At 42.6% G+C, this 19,068-nt stretch overlaps 2 long non-coding RNA genes and 1 other non-coding gene across 3 annotated transcripts; all 3 read right to left on the reverse strand.

The window, feature by feature from the left end:
- Nucleotides 1-1,046: 1,046 nt before the first annotated feature.
- LOC135492716 (uncharacterized) lies at nucleotides 1,047-3,574 on the reverse strand. Its single transcript, XR_010448106.1, has 3 exons — nucleotides 3,460-3,574; nucleotides 2,371-2,499; nucleotides 1,047-1,837 (listed from the first exon to the last, which is right to left on the reverse strand). It is a non-coding gene; the product is annotated as an uncharacterized LOC135492716 (long non-coding RNA).
- Nucleotides 3,575-4,675: 1,101 nt separating this feature from the next.
- On the reverse strand, nucleotides 4,676-18,155 carry LOC135492068 (uncharacterized). Its single transcript, XR_010448019.1, has 3 exons — nucleotides 18,034-18,155; nucleotides 7,708-7,784; nucleotides 4,676-4,695 (listed from the first exon to the last, which is right to left on the reverse strand). It is a non-coding gene; the product is annotated as an uncharacterized LOC135492068 (long non-coding RNA).
- Trnar-ucg (transfer RNA arginine (anticodon UCG)) lies at nucleotides 12,018-12,090 on the reverse strand. The gene has a single exon. It is a non-coding gene; the product is annotated as a tRNA-Arg (tRNA).
- Nucleotides 18,156-19,068: the final 913 nt, after the last annotated feature.

Raw genomic sequence — 19,068 nt, forward strand, 5'->3', positions numbered from 1 at the left:
AACATGGTGCTGAGTTGCCAAGCCCCACTCAGTCTGTGATGGCGACTGTCAAATCTTTCTCACCATGTTTGCAACATACTCTGAGTAGCCAGGCCTGATTCGGTCTGGTTGTGACTGTCTTCTCTCTCTCACCATGCGGACAATATGGAGGAGCAGCCAGGCCTGATTCGGTCTGGTTGTGACTGTCTTCTCTCTCTCACCATGCGGACAATACGGAGGAGCAGCCAGGCCTGATTCGGTCTGGTTGTGACTGTCTTCTCTCTCTCACCATGCGGACAATACGGAGGAGCAGCCAGGCCTGATTCGGTCTGGTTGTGACTGTCTTCTCTCTCTCACTATGCGGACAATACGGAGGAGCAGCCAGGTCTGATTCGGTCTGGTTGTGACTGTCTTCTCTCTCTCACCATGCGGACAATACGGAGGAGCAGCCAGGCCTGATTCGGTCTGGTTGTGACTGTCTTCTCTCTCTCACCATGCGGACAATACGGAGGAGCAGCCAGGACTGATTCGGTCTGGTTGTGACTGTCTTCTCTCTCTCGCCATGCGGACAATACGGAGGAGCAGCCAGGCCTGATTCGGTCTGGTTGTGACTGTCTTCTCTCTCTCACCATGCGGACAATACGGAGGAGCAGCCAGGCCTGATTCGGTCTGGTTGTGACTGTCTTCTCTCTCTCGCCATGCGGACAATACGGAGGAGCAGCCAGGCCTGATTCGGTCTGGTTGTGACTGTCTTCTCTCTCTCGCCATGCGGACAATACGGAGGAGCAGCCAGGCCTGATTCGGTCTGGTTGTGACTGTCTTCTCTCTCTCGCCATGCGGACAATACGGAGGAGCAGCCAGGCCTGATTCGGTCTGGTTGTGACTGTCTTCTCTCTCTCACCATGCGGACAATACGGAGGAGCAGTCAGGCCTGATTCGGTCTGGTTGTGACTGTCTTCTTTCTCTCACCATGCGGACAACACGGAGGAGCAGCCTGACCAGATTATGATTAATGGCATTATCAATGATACCATTTGCATTTAAAAGAATTGGAACAAAGCATAATCTCTGAAAATAATGTGATTTATTCAGTTTTAGTTTGTTCGATAAGCTGAGTACAAAGATCGCCGGACTCGGATTGGTTTGAAAGGTATCAGCAATGTTGGATGATGGATGGAGGTAACTGACGAATGCTTCAAACTAAGAAAGGTTGCGTTTTCACGTCTCATTTTATGCAATATAGGCTAGTGGTGATCCGCATCTTACAATGTGCGGCTTTGTCTTGCAGATTGAGACCAGTGATGGGATTTAGAATATCTTTAGTTCAGCCTTAAATTGGATAAGACGTTCAACCAAGTCATCCCCTCTTTCGTCAATGACTGAGTCACAAGCAAGACATTGCCGTCATTCACAGAGGACGCCTGTATCATATCGAGTGGAGGGCCTAAACGCCACGGGTTTCCGTCGCGACTTTCTTAATCCGGGCTCAAGACAGCACCAGTAGAAACAATTCATATTTCTTACAAAGACAGGTCGGGCGCCGCATCGTACGGGTCGTGACGGCTCTTGACCGAATCGACCGTCGTTAGAAGGTGGTACGCGAGTCAGCCAAAATCATTTCGCGCGCAAATGTTTTCAAGACTTCTATGATAAGTAACGGATGACGTGGAGAGTCGACAGTTATTCCTTTGATATGCAGATGCATTCCTGAGTGAGACTTTGTGAGAGTTCGTATTTAAACGACGAGCGTTCCCGAATCGTTGTCGCGTATGATGTTGCCGTATCCAGGGGTAGTTGGTCGCAACCACCTATCGTCTTTTCGAAAAGCTAGCTAGGCATTTATCTAAGGCACCAGACTCTGGAACGAGACATCGACAAATAAATATGTGATTGAAATACCAAATAACTGCTGGGGCCAACGTATACGGTGGCGACAGCGCGGGAAAACGCTCTGGTTGAATCAGACCTTTACAAAAGCTAAAAAGAAATGTCTCATAAAGTACATTCTGTTGTGATGACAATCTGTTCAAGATAGAGACAATGTTAGTACGTGAAGACTGCGGGGTTCTTCGCTGCTCATTACTGGATAGATCCTATCGCGGCTTGAACAACTCTCGGAATGAAGATACTCATAATTGGGCCAGTCGGTCGAGGGGAAAGATAATCGCGACAGGTCTCATCATGATTAAGATGGAGGCGGGAGGAGCGGGAGAGAATTGGTAATGAGCTTTAAAGGTGCTAATCCAATGAATCAATGAGGTGTTGAAGAGGCCAGGAAGATTTTGAGAAGCGGTCTTGGAGAAAAGAGCAGATAAACCGATACTATTATCCACAGCGGTTAACAGTACTTCTTAATCATTTTAACCATCTTCGCAATTTTTCAAAGCTCACCTTGTAATCTCAGGAAAACCATAAATTTATCCATCATCTGAATGCCATGTTCTTTTCCTGCGGTGTCTTCTATTTTATTTGAAATGTCGAAAGCACCTTTGAATAGTCGCTTATTGAGATGACCGGTTCCTGCAGCGAAACACATTTAATGTAAGGTCACTTAAAACAATACAATGAAATATCAGCGACTTAACAAAACTAGACGCTACTCGCTTATTCTACTGCTCCTGTTGTGTTCAGACTAACTAATCAAATCCCTTGCCAGTGGCACTCACAGCCGCAGTGAAGGCAGATCAGCGGGTATAAACTCGAGGCGGACGGTTTATCGAGGGTTAAACGTAAAGGAGGGTTAGCTGAAACTTCTCAAATCAAAACCCATGAAGTTTTAAGAAATTTTGTTTTTTTTAAATGTTACTAAATCGCGTAACCTGCTTTGTCACATGTGCTTTGTCAATCGGTCCTAACGATCACAGTAGATGGTTGATCGGATTATATCACATCAGGGTTTTCCAAAATACGTTGAATTTCGCAATCGCTATGTTGATATTTCCCTAGCGACTCGTAATCCTGTGGATATGCGCAGCTCTCATCACCAAATTTGGGAAAAGGCCATTCAGATCCTTGAATTCTTTGTTCTCTTTTGACGTTATTTTTTAAACAGTATTGCGTTACTTTCATGTTGGCTTTGTCAATTTGTGGGGACGTGTTCAGAATGATAGTAGATTTTAAAATTTGCCTTCACTGTTGTATTAAAATTACCCACTTTTTACTTGCGACGGCCATGTTGACACCTAAGTTTCCACTCGCACGCGACAATCTCCCATGTGAGAAGTATGTCGCATGTTTTGCTGTATGGTGAGGAGGACCAGAAAAAGGGGAAGTGTACTCCCGTCGGTTGGTCGGTTTTTTAGGTACTTTAAAAAAGTGCGAAAGGAGTTTCTTTGCTGTTCACTGCAAAGGTCAATCCAAGTGATTAATTATAGCGCGAGCTGACTTTTTCAGTTTCCACGACAAGAGCGCCGATTTCCACCTCGGCGGGATGTGAGACTGAGTCATTCGTTGAGAAGTCAAAAATCGTGGTCGGCTTACCGTAAATCCATGGGCCTGGGGGCATCAGGTTCCCTCTGGTAGCTTCACGCCTCTGAGGTTTGCCTAGTAAAACATAAGAGAACACTAGTCTTGCAGATCACATAATCAGATAATGGGCAATAAGGGGGTTATTAGGCCGACTAAAATACTACTAGACCGAACTGGAATATCTTTCTACAAGTAAGAAAAACTCCATCTACCCATTCTTTGGGTCTCTGCGCGGTTGAAGAACAGAATGGTCGGCAGTTTTTTGGGCCGCCCTGTATAGCACTTAGATGTCTTCTTCATGTATATACATGTGTACACCATCGGAGTAAGTTTTAGGTCATGAAAACTGAAGCACGTAATTTCACTCTGTGTTAATGGAAGAGTTTCTAGAGAAGCTTTCACCTCGTTATCTGCAATCCCGACTCCATACCTGGCAATTTTCACCCCTAACTTAGCTTCCAATGCTTATGTGAATTCACAAAAAAAACATTATTGACATTCTTAGCCTTTTGGTTGTCTCTCATCTTGAACCCAGTCATGGGATTAGAGCGTTCGAGTTTGAGGCACCGTTTATTTCAGCAACATGGGTATGAACACTGGACTGTTGGAACGCCGGCCTCTTAACCTCCTAGTCAGGAACCAGAGATAATCTACGCCTCACAGCTGATACGATCTTGAGTACATTATTATTTCTCCACAAGACTTCCTGCTTACATCCTGGAATCATCATAAAGGTATCATTAATGAGTCCGGAGACCATCTGCACCCGTAATGAGTGACTGAAGGACGGCCTGGACACTGGGGCCCGAAGGTCATGGTCTCAGGAGAACCATACCTTTACCCGACACCTACAAATAGGGAAGGAGACAAGGGGACATTTCTAGGATAGGAAAGCACCGCCTGTTCCCCGCACGGGTAGTGTCTACAGAGCTTCTTGTTGGAAACACGTTTTGGTAAATCTCGATAAGTTATTCGGCAAATCAAGACGACACCAATGTGATAGGAAAATGAACTTTTGAATTTGGCCTGTTTCACAATCTAGGTTGTGTGTGTGTTCATTTCATTATCATGCCGTTCATAATCTGAGACAATATACGTCACGTCCTCCCAGGATCACCAGAAACTCGAAGGACTATCTTAAAGGATCCTCACATCGAAGCTGAATTCAGTCAACTACTTCGACTTCAAAATATGATTCACAGTTCAAGAATAGAAACGTTATAACTTACCTCCAAAGTCACTGCTCAACTGAAACGAAAATGATTATATCTACGCTAGAATACAATTTTATCATAATACGTACAGAACGGGAAAAATATGCCTTGGAAACCCGAATTGACGTGAACTTTTAGGATGTCAGAAAATAAGGCATTGTGAAGAGATTTGGCAGGAGGATAGAATGTTGTCAGTAATCATGACAAAAGTTTGCTCAATTTCCTCCTTAATCAGCATAACTGCATTGTCTCAATCTGACACAGGCCTCGGGCGGCTCTTCTATCAATATCCATCTCCATCGTTAGGTCGATCATGCCATCATCGACCAAAGGCAGGTACTCTAGCGTAAGCCTTCCCAATATCGAGTACTCACGAAATGTTCTAAGAAAAACCCAAATAGCACGGATGTGGGCAAGGGAGGTCGCTGCTGGCCATGAGGCAGTTTGCTGTTGGTCTTTGTCACTGACAATACAACAACAGCCTTGATATTGTTTGATAAACATGTTTTTATCTGAGTTAGACGAAAATGGTGACAGTGCGAGGTGGATGCGTGGAGTCTGATGCACCATGTACATTTACTGGATCATGGCGAGCAGTGTACATTGTACTTTTAATGATGAAAAAACATGAAGAGAAAGATGAATAGACATTCGCTGCTCGATATTTACCTTTGGACTCAGAAGAAATTGCAAGAAAATAATTGTCATTGATAGTAAACCTGGTAAAAGGTCTGTTTGGTCAAGCATCGAGAGATTGTTTGTTTTTTGTTACGTTCAGTTACTTTTATCTCAAAGATGACGTACTGTTGCTATTAACGTGCAGCCAGAAGCAACATGAGCATGTGAAAAGGAAAGAGAGTAACATTTTTACGTTTGATCGGAAACAAATGTACATTATGACCATTGCTTTTATGTCACTCTGTACTCTTATACGCATCTCAATTATAACCCTAGGGTATACACAAGAAATGGTAAAGGAATCGTAAGCTGCCAAACTGAGGCCAATCGTCGGCTATTCTTGGGTAAACGGTCTTTTGCATGGAATGTGGGATGAAGGCATATAATGTGGAAAAATCTATTGTTATTTCTCTCCCGTTGAAATGAAAACAGGATCGTACATGTTGTCATCAAACGGAATGATCAACGGGCAGCTTTCCAACCGCCATGTTACAGTAACATATCGAGTGCTATAAAAAACGGTTTGTACTTTCAGAGACACACCCGACTTTATCTAACACTGTACCGGTCCTTGATATCAGCTACCAATATTGTGTATGTATTCCTTTATTAGCCGATAGATTTAGGCCATTTTTTGTGGCCACCCGGTGTATCAAATAATGCGCTGAAACAGAAATCCCATAGCAGTTTTGAGACTCTTACACACATTGTGATTTCTAAGCTCGCCTCCCGAAATCTTATCTCCCGTCACTGGTTCAATATGGTAGCTTAATGCCCTCTTCCGCGTCAACTCATGCGACCCTCCAGGTGTAAGCGGTGGCGGCCTCCCCAATGACATGGCGACACTTCCGGTTGATTGCCGCCAAGACATTGCGAGACTTTATTTCGTTCAGGCCGTATGGACGTGGTCGAAGCCGCATACATGGTGGCAAAAAGACTATTCTCGATGGGTAGAGGTCACATTCTTACATTCCTCTCTGGAGGATCTCTGCTCAGTATTCTTTTGTAATGACTCTCACTAGAGTGAGAAAACATTGTAAGATATTGCAGTGCTTCATCTAAAATGTTGTTGGTGACAAAACACTCCTGGAGGTCGTCCGACGACTTTTTATGAGACAGCATATAAAACAAGAGTAGCAGAACCAACTTCTTCAGGCAGAACTGTTACGATTGATCGGAAGGTTAGCGATTTATCTGTTTATGAGGGAGACCCAATATTTTTGTCTCTACATAATTTCTATACCATCCGCACATCCCTTGCACGTCGAAGGGCCCACATATAGACTATGGAGGTCCAACCGATGTCGAAATATGCCAAAAGATATGTATACAGAAAGAATCACATAGAATGAATATCAGCAAAAAATATAGGGTAGAGCAACTGCCTGCGTATGATTCATACGAAGAGTAGGAGTAAGCCGTCTCGTTTCTTTAACAACCAAAAAAGATGCGGACCGGGGGTGAGAAAAAAACGAACTGATAAAACACAAAATCATTTTGCAAAGTGCCAAGTAAAGGTTACAAATTTGCATTCTACCAACCTGCCGCAAGTAAAGGTATTATCTTACCTGCTTATCAACAACAAAACTATTGACACACGATGACACCTTTGCACTTTTCTCAAAGAGAACAAGTGATACGTGTTTTTGGTGTTCCCGCATTCGCTCGTCATCTCTGGTTCGTCACCATCTGAGCATTGGAATACCAAGGAATGCTAATAGGAATGCTTTCTTCAAAGTAAACAATGATATGTGTCTTATGACTCAAGGAAGAAAAAAAAGATCAGCCTGCGCTATATCACGGGAGCTATACTTGTTATCTCACTTAAGAAGATCTACCCATGCCTAACTTTCCTTTTTTGACAGCTGTTTATAACAATACGATATCATTGACACAAGCCACCTTAGCACATGCGACATCATCACAAATCGATGAAACAATAAAACAACCAATCACAGAGCAAATACTATACTGCCCGGGTCTGCCCTGCAGCAAATGATATCTGCGTCAATTGATATCTGGTATTCCTGCTGGGGGCGGTGATCGTCTGCTGAGACGGATTGACTGATGTTACCTATCCATTATTTGCGGCCATGGGCTGATTTTTCATGGTCTGAAATACTTGACTACTGCCTCAAGTGTGGGGATGCGGACAGTTTCAGCAAAGCAATGTCCACTATGGTTACCACAGCGCTAGCAAACGACAATTGTTGTAGCATGTACACCAGAATAGGCAGATGTGATGACAAGCACTTGCCTAAGAGTGTTCTATAATGTGGCTTAAAATCAGACGGTAGACTGTCCGCTATGGTTGTATATGCATTGCCATGACTTTAGAATCTTTAACATCTTTAAAACGAATACTTACTGCATTTGTAACTCTACTCGTGGCCATCATGAGCATGGAAATGGCGTACAGGCAAAATAAGACTTTCATACACGTATCTGAAAACACAAGCAGAAAGACGATTGTAGTATCATTTGTTTCCACGGACAGTAAAGAGGCGAGACGTGGCTTCTCACCAAAGTTACTCCGCAAATTTGCAGAGAGTGAACTTCTTAATGCGAGTGTTTGCCATCGCGATTCAGCGCGAGTTGCATCAGCCCCCTTTTTACATCTGTTCACTCATTGGACATTCCCGTCAACAAAGGAAAATGGCTACGCTTGGTCAGGTTTCACAATCCGAATTATCACCACCGGAACAGAAGTTATTTTACAAGTTAAGCGAAAACGAAATTTGTGGAATGGAGATTTGATTAAATCTAATGGCGAAAAACAACGAAACCTACATTAGTTGGATTACACGAATATAAAGTTCAGTCGGGTTTTTTCATCAGGTAATAAAACAACCAAAAACGTTAAACCGGATTTTCAAATCCCCAGGACATTCTGTGGGAATGGCTGCTGGTATTATCTTTGGATCACCATGATAACCACACGACAATGCAGCTGAGAACTGTGAATTCTATTGAGTAAAAATCATGCCACCTCGAGGCGTAAATGGCCGACTGTCTGAATAACAATCGCGCTGATTGGCTATTCAAATCAACGAATTCAAAATCGACCAATCTTAAAAAACATTACAGATCTGCATCAATGAAATGCATCCTTGACCGTTTTTATGATGACATTCATCCCTTGCATGTTTTGTATCGCACGATCATCATGTTTAAATTACAATAATTGACATCACCGCAAAACACGAGGGATAAAAACCGTTTCTTTCATGTTTTTTTCTGATCGCTGTATACATTCCCTTGGCGGATGACGTTTCATGGCAAGACCTCACGTCCGATTTGATTCTATTACTTGAGAAAGGCACTGACTAAGTTTGACATCGCTCAGTTTGCGCATGCACGTTGCTGAGCCCACTTACACCGGACTTTTGTTATAAACTGATTTTGGATTTTGGAAGGATGGCCTATTTGCTGTAGCTGGCAGCTGAAATCGGGACTCCGTGGTTTCTATTTTACAATGTTTACTCCAGTTGGCCTATTGTTCTCTCTTTCGGGCGCCAAATGTTAATTTGTTACCAAGTTTTTCAATAAAATATGTACCATAGATAGTTGTACAGCCGAAGGATGGAGAAGACCATATGCCCAAGAAGATCCCCTGCAGTGTAAAGTTAATACCACAGGTGGAAGCACAGACGTTTGGCCAACTTATCAACAAAAAAGCTTGCCCAGGAGCTGAACCCGGGACCTATCGCAGCCTAAGCAAGAATCGTACCCCTAGACCAACGAGCCGTTCTATCAGCAATCTCAGGAGCTTACCTTTGTTACTGGTGTATTAATACAACAGGTGGCAGCACGGACAATTGACCTGATACGCTCAGATAACGTTCAGATACGTTCAGGATGAAACCACAGGAGAAATGGTTGTAGAATCGCCATACCATATAAAGGTCTTGGTATGTGATTTCGCTCAGATAGACTGTTTATTAAACCAGACCCTCATCACCGCTGTATGAAATTCAATCCACGAAAACACAAATTTATGTATTACTTTATTTGTAATAAAGGATAATGTTTCATGTTTTTATAATCTCCGCCAGATTTTTGTTTTCAGGTTTCAAAGTGGTTACAGCAGTGGTTACTTAATGAGCCCTGTTCTCGTTTCGAGTTGATGGAGTCTTAATCCGGGTTACCTTCTGTCTGGCGTCTGGAGAAAAAGTAAAACAGCCGGAAAAAAATACGGTCAGCTGTTCACAGCGAATCCGACTTCCATCCCGCACATGACAATCAGATTACGACTTTACGGTCGTCATATTTGGTTTTTCTATTTGGCTGGCTAACATTTGAGCTCATTGTACCAAAGGTGGTGCCTCCTACTAGAAGATAGCTTTAATTTTTGTTTGCCATTTCGATGGAGTTTCTCTTCTATTGCAAGTTTGGTTGTTTTTCAGCGTGTGGTAGTGGCGACATGTTGTGCACAGTCGTTAAGAGGATTAGATAGCTCGGTTCGGATTGGCTCATTGATGATGGACCGGAAGAGGAAAGTGCATGATGGGAAAAGTTTTGTTTGGATAAGAATCTTATCCATGGTCACACTTAATAGAACAGTCTTTGTTTTGATAACCATATCTCCCGATTATCACGACACACCGAGTAGAATCTCAATGAGCGTCTGTTATTGCCCGCTGGTTTGTGACTGGATGAGTCAATCCAGTAGTGCGCATCGGACACCGTCAAGGTCACCAACAATGTCGCCGCCAAGGTCACCACCAAGGCCACCCACAAGGTCACAAGGTTTAGGATAGGATGCAAATTACACCTTCAGGTTAAATCACCCGGAAAAGCTCATCCTTTCCTCAGGCCAACACAGCACGATACTTGAGAGAAAGGATGAAAATAGCAGTGATTACAAATGTTATGCTCTTTCTCTCAACCAACGCGATACTTGATAGAAAAGATGTTTGACAATTAATGCCATATCCATATTGAACATAACGCAATATAGACGTGGGACAGGCAACGGTAGGTACACTTTGCTATGGGAAATAGACGTAATTACGGCATGCAGGCAATGATTACAATGCCGTGGTAATGGACACCGTTATTATGGTCGTATCTTGAGATTACGTGTGTATAGTGTGTCTGCGATTGCTGAACATTTCCCCGAGGATTAAGACCTCTGTCTTTGTAGTCTCTATTTTCATAGCAAAATAACAGCGACGTTTTCCTATAGCACTTTACACTGCAAGTAGGGCCAGTCAGTATCAAAGCGATTTACTCCTGAGCATTAACGCCAAAGATCCGCTCTTCCCGTGGGTAAATGTGCAAATAGTACAATACGCTAGCAGCTCTTGAGCCAAGATACCGCCGGAACCTTGAATATAAGTTTATACAGTTTTTAGTGAAGAAACACAGTCGAAAGTTTTACAAAACAAAGGGGGCCATTAGTCGCCACCTCTCTAAAAGCGGAAGTGAGCAAAGACACTTCCGTAGTCGTTTCGATAATGCCCATAAGCTGATTGCCGATGTTCAACTTTTCACTTCAACATCTCATAACTTTTAAAATTCACTACAATCCTTTCCTGTCTAATCCGAACTCGGACATTTTAGTTTTTTTGCTGTCACCTGTGTCATATAGGTATAAGCTTTATATCGGATATCGTTGGGCTATACTAATCTGTCAGGAAGAGAGTACCTTCCCAAATCGAGCAAAAATATGGATATATCAAATAAAACACTCGAAACCATCCTTTCCTGACCTCGGCAGGCGACCTTCTCGCTCAACTTCTTCTGGTACTTTCGTCGGTACTGTGCCTTTCTCCCGCCGGCTGCCTTGAGTCGGCCTATCATTCTTGCCGCATCTCTTCCCAGGGCCGTATTTAGAAGTGGGGCAGGGGGGGCAGCTGCCCCCCCTGTGCAATAAATGTTGAAAAAAAAATGTTCACTTTCAGACAGTAATAAAAAGACAAACTAATCTTAGCCATAGCTTTACCAGCATGATAGCAGCATATGGATAGCAGATGTTATCAACTCAGGTGCAACCCTATCTGACCAGTCCAGTGCCCTGACCCTAGTCTTCTATGGTTATACACAATGATGCAACATTAGGTAAAGACTAGCTTGTTATTGCTTGTTAACGGTAGGCCTATCCTGCACAATTAAAACTATGAAAATTAACATTTTCTGTCCAAATGTGGTATTTTCGTAAAATACTTCATAAAAGTGGTCCTTTTTTAGAGTAAAACTACTATTGATTCACACTTCCAAATGCCAGGAAAATGCCATTTCAGACCTTTTATTTTCAAATTTTTCTGGTGGGCCTGCGGCGCATGCAGAATGCAGATCGCCTTCGGCGATCTATCCCACTGCCCCCCCTGGACAAAAAAGTTAAATACGGCCCTGCTTCCGTGTCCTCATCGGAAAGTCTTTTGTTATCAGCGGTATACTACTATCTCAAAAGTTCTTTACGAAAGTAAATATTTACAACTGAATTCGTTTTTTATCACTTTGAAACTCAAATAATGCTTTCCGTTTGGCGAGGAGTCGATAACGTGACGAGGACCTTAGGACCTATTGGGCCTAGATTTTGTACCAGTCGCAAAAAAGTGAAACCAAAATACCAAGTGGTTTCGTCTTTCAGGTAACTTCAATAACTTCATGTTCGTTGTCGCCTTCCTCCACCATCCCTTTGGCAGGAAGGTAAGATTTCAAGCAAAAAAATTCCGACCCCGGCAGGACTCGAACCTGCAATCTTCTGATTCGAAGTCAGACGCCTTATCCATTAGGCCACGAGGCCGATGTGTGTTAGCGGCTAATTTGTGTCTAGTTCCAAGCGCTACAGCTAATTCATACTTCGTGAAAACACTTTAAAAGTTCTGATAGTTGCTTTGCTTTCAAGTTCACTGACGAGTTATTCCTTCCCAGCAAAAAGCACACACATGTTTTGTGGGTTGGTAATCGTATGAAAGCCAAACCGACAATTCCGATAAAGAAATTACGGACCAGCGGATATCAATGAAGAGGTTCCGGCGCTTAGCAAGGCTATTGTCCTCGAGGGACAGCTGTTTGGCAGAAAACTCTTCGATTCGCGATCACAATAACCACTATAGAAGTCATCATGCTGAAAGTTAGGCTTCAGACTTGCTCGGTTTCAAATAGCCCTTGGTGGAATGAGGCTAGTTGTTTGTCCGAGCAAGTTGTCAAATAGCCTACTTGAAACATTTCATCTTTCTCGAGCGCATACTCGTACGGGTGTGTCGTAAACATTGTGCCTGAGGGCAGAACACATGAGCAACATCGTATGGATATTCATTACTTAACTAAGCGCCAGGTATTGTTGAAAACTCTCTCTTGAAATGTTCTTGAGGTATAACTTGTACCTTATATACATGCAAGAACAGACCGATCGTTGGACGTATTACTATGGGATGCTTGGAGGCCAAAAACATTCCGACGGCTTCTGTGTCGGATTGGTTTTCCTGTAAGGTGTTTTCCATCAATCCATTGTTGAGAATTAGGCCTACCTGGAGTATTGGGTCAAAATAAAAACATCGCCAATGCTACATTTCGCATGAGATGGCTGCATCAAGTCGCTGTGTGGCCTAGCGATGATTTTACTGAGAACACTATTGCAGTCTCTTGTTCGGGTGACGGAAGCGGAGATAGGGAGTTTTCGCCAAGCCCCCGAAACGTCCACGTGATCAACACCTATCCCAATGTTCGACTTCGTTATCAGGAGGTCAATCAATAAGATAGGCGGGTTTCTCACGTTGGCGTTTCGGGGCCTCTGCGAAAACTCACTACAGGAAGTGTCCGTCAATGCTAAGGTATACGCGATAACTCTTTAAACAGTCCAACAAAAAAACAAGGTCAAATTATTTTCATTAAATGCATTCCAACTCCAAGTGCAATGCTTGAACCCGGAGGAGTTAATTTGGCAAATGAGCACCTAATCCATCATTTCATTGTCATGAAAGTGCATTAGTTTAATGTTTCTGCTTGCGTCGCCCCCAGCTTCACCCACATTTGGACCGCATCACTGAACACGTCACCTTGAAAACATTTAACTTGATGCTTGTTTTGACAGATTCATCGCCTACCGCATGCAGGTCTTCTGATTGGTAAAGTGATTGCCTGTCCACCAAGACTTAGTTGTCTCCCTCTCTATGATATAAAGAAAGGGATGACTCTCATTGTATTCACACTCAGGCCACCTCACGTTTTCCACTTCTTCATGTGCAGCTTCAATAAAGAAATCAAAGACGTGCAGTTTCAATCATGTTACTCTTGAACAGCCATCAGCCCTGTCATTCCGACCATTCCTGTAATCGTTTCCAAGTCATCGCTCACATTTTTCTCACTTAACGAAGTTATGACACGTGGTGACAGGTCTCGAACCGCAGGTTAATTTAGGTGTCGTTAGCATGATGCAATTTGTTGATCATTTCGTAATGCCACTATATATTATTTCTTCCCGTGTGGAGCTTTGCCTTGCCATCCTTTAATGGGTGAGCAAAACAGAAAATTCTATTGTGTTTCATTGTGGATTCCGTACTGTTGGGTCTGTCCTCTCAATGTGATACTTCATTGCCAATGGTGACTTGCCTGTGCTACCAATCCAATTAAATACTAGTCTTTTCAAGTATGAAATAGACATGGGAGTGCATGGCAGATACATGCATCATTTCTTCATTTCCCTGAAAGACATTGGGTCGCCGTATTTGTGGCAGGGCCGCAAAACACACGACACTCAAGCGGGACACCACTATAAAACATCAGGAATGTTATTCAGACGATGTTGACTCTTGTCGCCAACTGCAGCTTACAGAAGTGACATTGTCATTTGTTTACACCTAACATGAAATGAATTATTTTCCGCTAAATGACTTTCAATGGTATCGTCAGTTATGGCTGAAAACATATTTTGAAATATCTTTCCATTACTACGGCTAATGACGTAATCTATTTTGATGCCGTCAACTGAAAAAGCCGCGCAAACATTATAACGGTCCGTCACTTTTGATACATGAATCAGTTAATTGTTCCACAGGGAGTGTGTGATGATTGACTTTGAGAGAAATAGGTTCATGTGCGTTGTCAATGAAAACAGCGATTAAAGATAATGATGTGGAGTCACATTTGTACACAAAAACACTAACGTTTAGCACACTCATAAATAATAAGGGATTTGAGGCCATTAGTTTCCTTTTCCCCCAGAAGCCTCTCAGGGTTGCCTGTCTGTGTTGGCCAAAAATATATTTAAACCCTTATTTCTACAATACTGAGCTTCGCATCACTCGGCCATTTCAGGCCTTGGCCAAGCCTTTACAGGAAAAACCTCCAAACACAGAAGCCGACAAGCCGTCTGGTCGCTTTTGAGTGCGTTCATGTACGGTCAGCCACGTCCCTGCGCTTGAGAACACTCCCGCTGCATGAGCAATCCAATTATCAAGCGAGGCGGAGACCCGTGATCATCGGGAAGTCGTTCGGGTACCAACAGAATTTGTTGACAATCACCATTTTCACTGCAAGGTGTTGAAACAGCTGCCTATTTAAATTTTCTGATTTTAGGTTCAAACGAAGTAGAGGTGTTTGTTTACAGTTATTCAATGAAGAGAAGTTAACCGGTTATTTGCAGAGCAGTCGGCCCGCATCATTCATTCATTTGAAGGTCACAATTAGCGATAGCCCTTTTACCAATTTTCTCATTAGTTCAGCTTAGCATTTGAGGCAAACGTATTTCTATCGTGATTTCTGTGGTCGAATGTTTGACTGACGGCAATTCAGCAATATCAATTCAACGACCAAGTTCCACTCACAAGTAGCAAAGTTTGTATTGATATCGCATCATTAGCGTGTGTCACGTCCCCTCAAGGTAGGCCAAGGGACAGCAGCCCTCAATATGCGCCTCCCATTTCAATATATCAATGGATGCCCAACGACCAACAAAGACCATGGGGCATTGGCGGGGCCATGAAACATGGCGAAAGTGCAATGACACATGGTGTATTGATGATCTTTGACTCTCTGCTTAATGTATTCGCCATTGATTTCTGCTTATATTTAAACGGTGAAAACGTGACTTTCATACTATTATTTGTAAAACTGTCTCTCGTACATGTGAAACGCATCCCTGAAACCCATGTTACGTATCAGTATGTAAACAGTCTTCTTATCTCACTCGTTATTTACTGTGCACCTCTACACATTACCGAAATTCTCATTTGAGAGTAGATGAAACGCAATCTCTATAATTATTCGGGATATCACTTTTATCAGAATTTTAATAATTTAGCCTCGAAATGAGATTAAACAAGTACACATCTCATGTTGATTATTTCCCAGTTCCAATCACAAACAACAGCCTCTCTCTAAAACAGTTTCTTCTCGGTAACATCGAAAGTATCACCTACGTCACGGAACGCATATACCGTAAAGATATTCGTACTAAAGTTAAAAAAAACAGCTTTATTTACTCATAATGCGATTTCCTAGTTTAAAGTTAAACCCACAACGGAAATAACGGGTTTAAGTGACAAGACTTTCACCACTCATAATGTCAACGTTCGATAATTAAGTCGTCTAATCCGTTTTATTTTATCAATTTCCAAATTACATCGGTTACATGGGGTCGTGACAGGGGAATAAACTAAGAGAGCTTAGTTACTGGAGAAACCATGCAGTAGAGTGCCGCTAACCTTATGATAGCTCGAGGTTTCTAATTCACCTATCACCAGATGAAAATAAGGAACGGAAGTTAAAAACCTCGGTTTTTTCTTACAAAACGACATAACAAGACACTGCAGACTAGCAGAAGAATTATTGTGCATGAGTTGTCTCGCCTACTTAACAATTGATCAGTCACTAACAGTGATACGACAGACGCGATTATAAAAACAGATGCTGAGAATGGGATTGTTATCATGAAAAAGATACATCGTTTTCATCTTGTTACAGCTTCTTAATCTAATTCGATTAAGTCGTTGAAAGATAAGTTTTATAAACTATTGTTCCATGAACATGACATAACATAACAGGCCTTTGGTATGCGTGGGTCTTTGTAGAAACTAACAGACATTTTCCCTGGCCAAATATGGAATTTGGGCTTTATACGGCGTATTTCGTCAGATGCGAAACCGCTCACACCTCATAGTTATACATAGTCAGTGCAAATAACGTCTTATTTCCTTTTGACACCTTAATAGATCCTTCCTCGTTGGTCATTAAAATTGCACTACTAGTATCTATAAAGTACCATTGTCTCACATTAATTTGTAAAAAGTAAGTTCTCCACATTCTTAATAAAGGACCGCAACGCCAGATAGCCTCAATGAAATCGATGTTCGTATTCACGAGTCACGATTCTCCCCTCATATTAATTCAAAGCAACTTGTTCAAACCAATAATTGTATTGTCTGCTTTCTTTTGAATGTGAAGTTAACGAAATGTCTTGAATATTTGGGTTTTTTTGTCCATTTGAGACGTATTCACTGAACGCGTTAAAACGATGCAGTGAATTTTTCGATACTTCTGCAAATGTATCATCGGATTATAAAAAGATGAGTTGAAATGGATAATGCGAGAAAAGTTGTAATTCCAGGAAGCTGTAATTGGCAGGTGCTTCAGTTGGAGATGTAGGCCTAACTGTCATGTTATTTTGTAATCTGAGAATAATGGTAGGGAAAGCTAAAGCGATACATTGAGCGCACAAAGCGTGGTCGCGTGCTAAACCTTCTTATTAGTTTTTGATGTCGCCAATGCCGCTGATGTCGGGTTCTACTTTGTATAGACGCTAGCCAGTTCTGGATTTCGCAAATGAAAAATGAGATGCTTCTAAAATGTCTTCGGGGGATATATTGTTTTTACATGAACCCGAAACACGAAGGTAATTTACCTTCGTTGTTAAGGTAATACGATGTTCAGGGTCTCCGCATTTCAGAGATATTCTCAAATCGCTATAGATACTATGTCGGTGTCATCCACACGCCATGTCCGTCTTTCCAATTACCTTTATAAGTTTTTTATTCTTGTAAAATTAGCTGATTTTGATCAGGTAGAAGACTTCGAAAAAACTGCGCCTCCGTTTTCAAAGCTACTTAGCTGTGACAATGTCAGAGCGAGTCAAAATCAGATCAAAAGCAAGGGAGTTACTTTCATGACATTGTGATGGTGACAGCATTTCTGTATGGATATTTCAAACGGATGAGACAGAACATATTGATATATATTTCAAATTAATCATAAGAAATCCGTTCGATGGGCCATTTCCTCCCGAAACGAAGTGAGTAAATTGCTTCAACGCATGCGGCAGTGCCTTTTTATACATCTAACCGGCACTGTACCGAAACCATGCGCAAATCGCACGAGTTGTGGAGGTCAAGCGAAATCGCGCAAAATCGCGTTCAGTGAAAACCTACGCCGGCTACCAAGAATACCGAGGCGCGGTTAACGAATGTGAGCGGGTTATCGAGGATTTCACTGATTCCGTCGATTTGAGGCACGCATCAAACCACACGACGATATTAGGCACTACATTAACTCTTCGAATGAAACCTTATCTGTCATACATGTGGCATTATGCTTATAGAGGGGAGACAACTAAAGGGGTGAATGATGCCAAAGATGATCTCCGCAAATGTAGCAACTCAACATCATTTAAACAGCCACGCCCCGTTCTTTCAGTAGAAACACCGAAGAACGCTTCAGCATCCTTCATGCTAAAAGAAAAAGTTAAACTTACCCATTTTAGTGATCTGTCGCTGTCCCTGTATTAAACCTGGTATCGTCCCGTAAGGCGTCAGTCTAAAGTGGACGCTCTTGCCTCAACCCTGCGTTTATAAACTAGCGCGGGAATGCACACGTATCAGGCAAAAAGGTGAGCTGGAATTTGATTAGTGGAGGAATGGGTGACGTACGGTGGCTTCACCGCCTTGTGGTATGAAAGGGCGCGGAGGATTAAGTAGGCGTTTAACTCGTGACTCGACGTTTGTGATCTGGTCTCAAGAGATCGTTTGCAAAAACACGATCGCAGTGAACGATCGCGTAATATAATCGGATCTTGTGCGTATCGAATACGACAAACGACAAATTATCGTCTGCCACTTTGCCGCTTATGCGGATTAGGTATTCGTCTATAACTTTGACTTTCCCAACGTTTTTCGAATATTATGAGTAGTCATGTTGATTGAAGCCGGTGTAAAAGTTTGAACTGAAATGTCCTCGGATAGAATGTGCGGGGAACAAAGGCTTCTTTTATGCCATGGTCTCTCTATTACCATGCCATAATCCGTCAGATACAAATATTATCTGTTTTTGAAACAGTAATAGCCACCACCAAGGTCAGGGTATGTGAACAACTGAAACCTGGCAGTTTCCTCTTGCTTTGTAAAACGCACCTCGGACGCGACATCTTCAAATTAGCAGCTCTTCCTTTCTTTCAGCGTCCACAGCCAGTGTCCCATCATGGAAAGTCCAGAGTGGCAAACCAAAGTGCTTCAATCTACCCTCCTGTGCACAAAGCAGACTTTCAAGTTTGCAGGACATTACCATTATTCTCGGAGTTATTGCACAATGTGCCGGAGCATCCCAGCCAGAGTCGAGACGGCTCCTGTCCGATTTTGCAGTATTCACTAAAACACTATCAATTCGGCCAAATCCGCATTGCCAATATGGTGCGAGTCACATCTCCGAGGAGAGACGCACATGGGAAGAGGCAAACATGGTCATTTTTACGATTGACACAATCCGAATTAAGAGCCAATTTGTTTTGTCACAA

The sequence above is a fragment of the Lineus longissimus genome, chromosome 8, assembly GCF_910592395.1.
Source record: "Lineus longissimus chromosome 8, tnLinLong1.2, whole genome shotgun sequence".
In the NCBI taxonomy this organism is placed as follows: Eukaryota; Metazoa; Nemertea; class Pilidiophora; order Heteronemertea; family Lineidae; genus Lineus; species Lineus longissimus.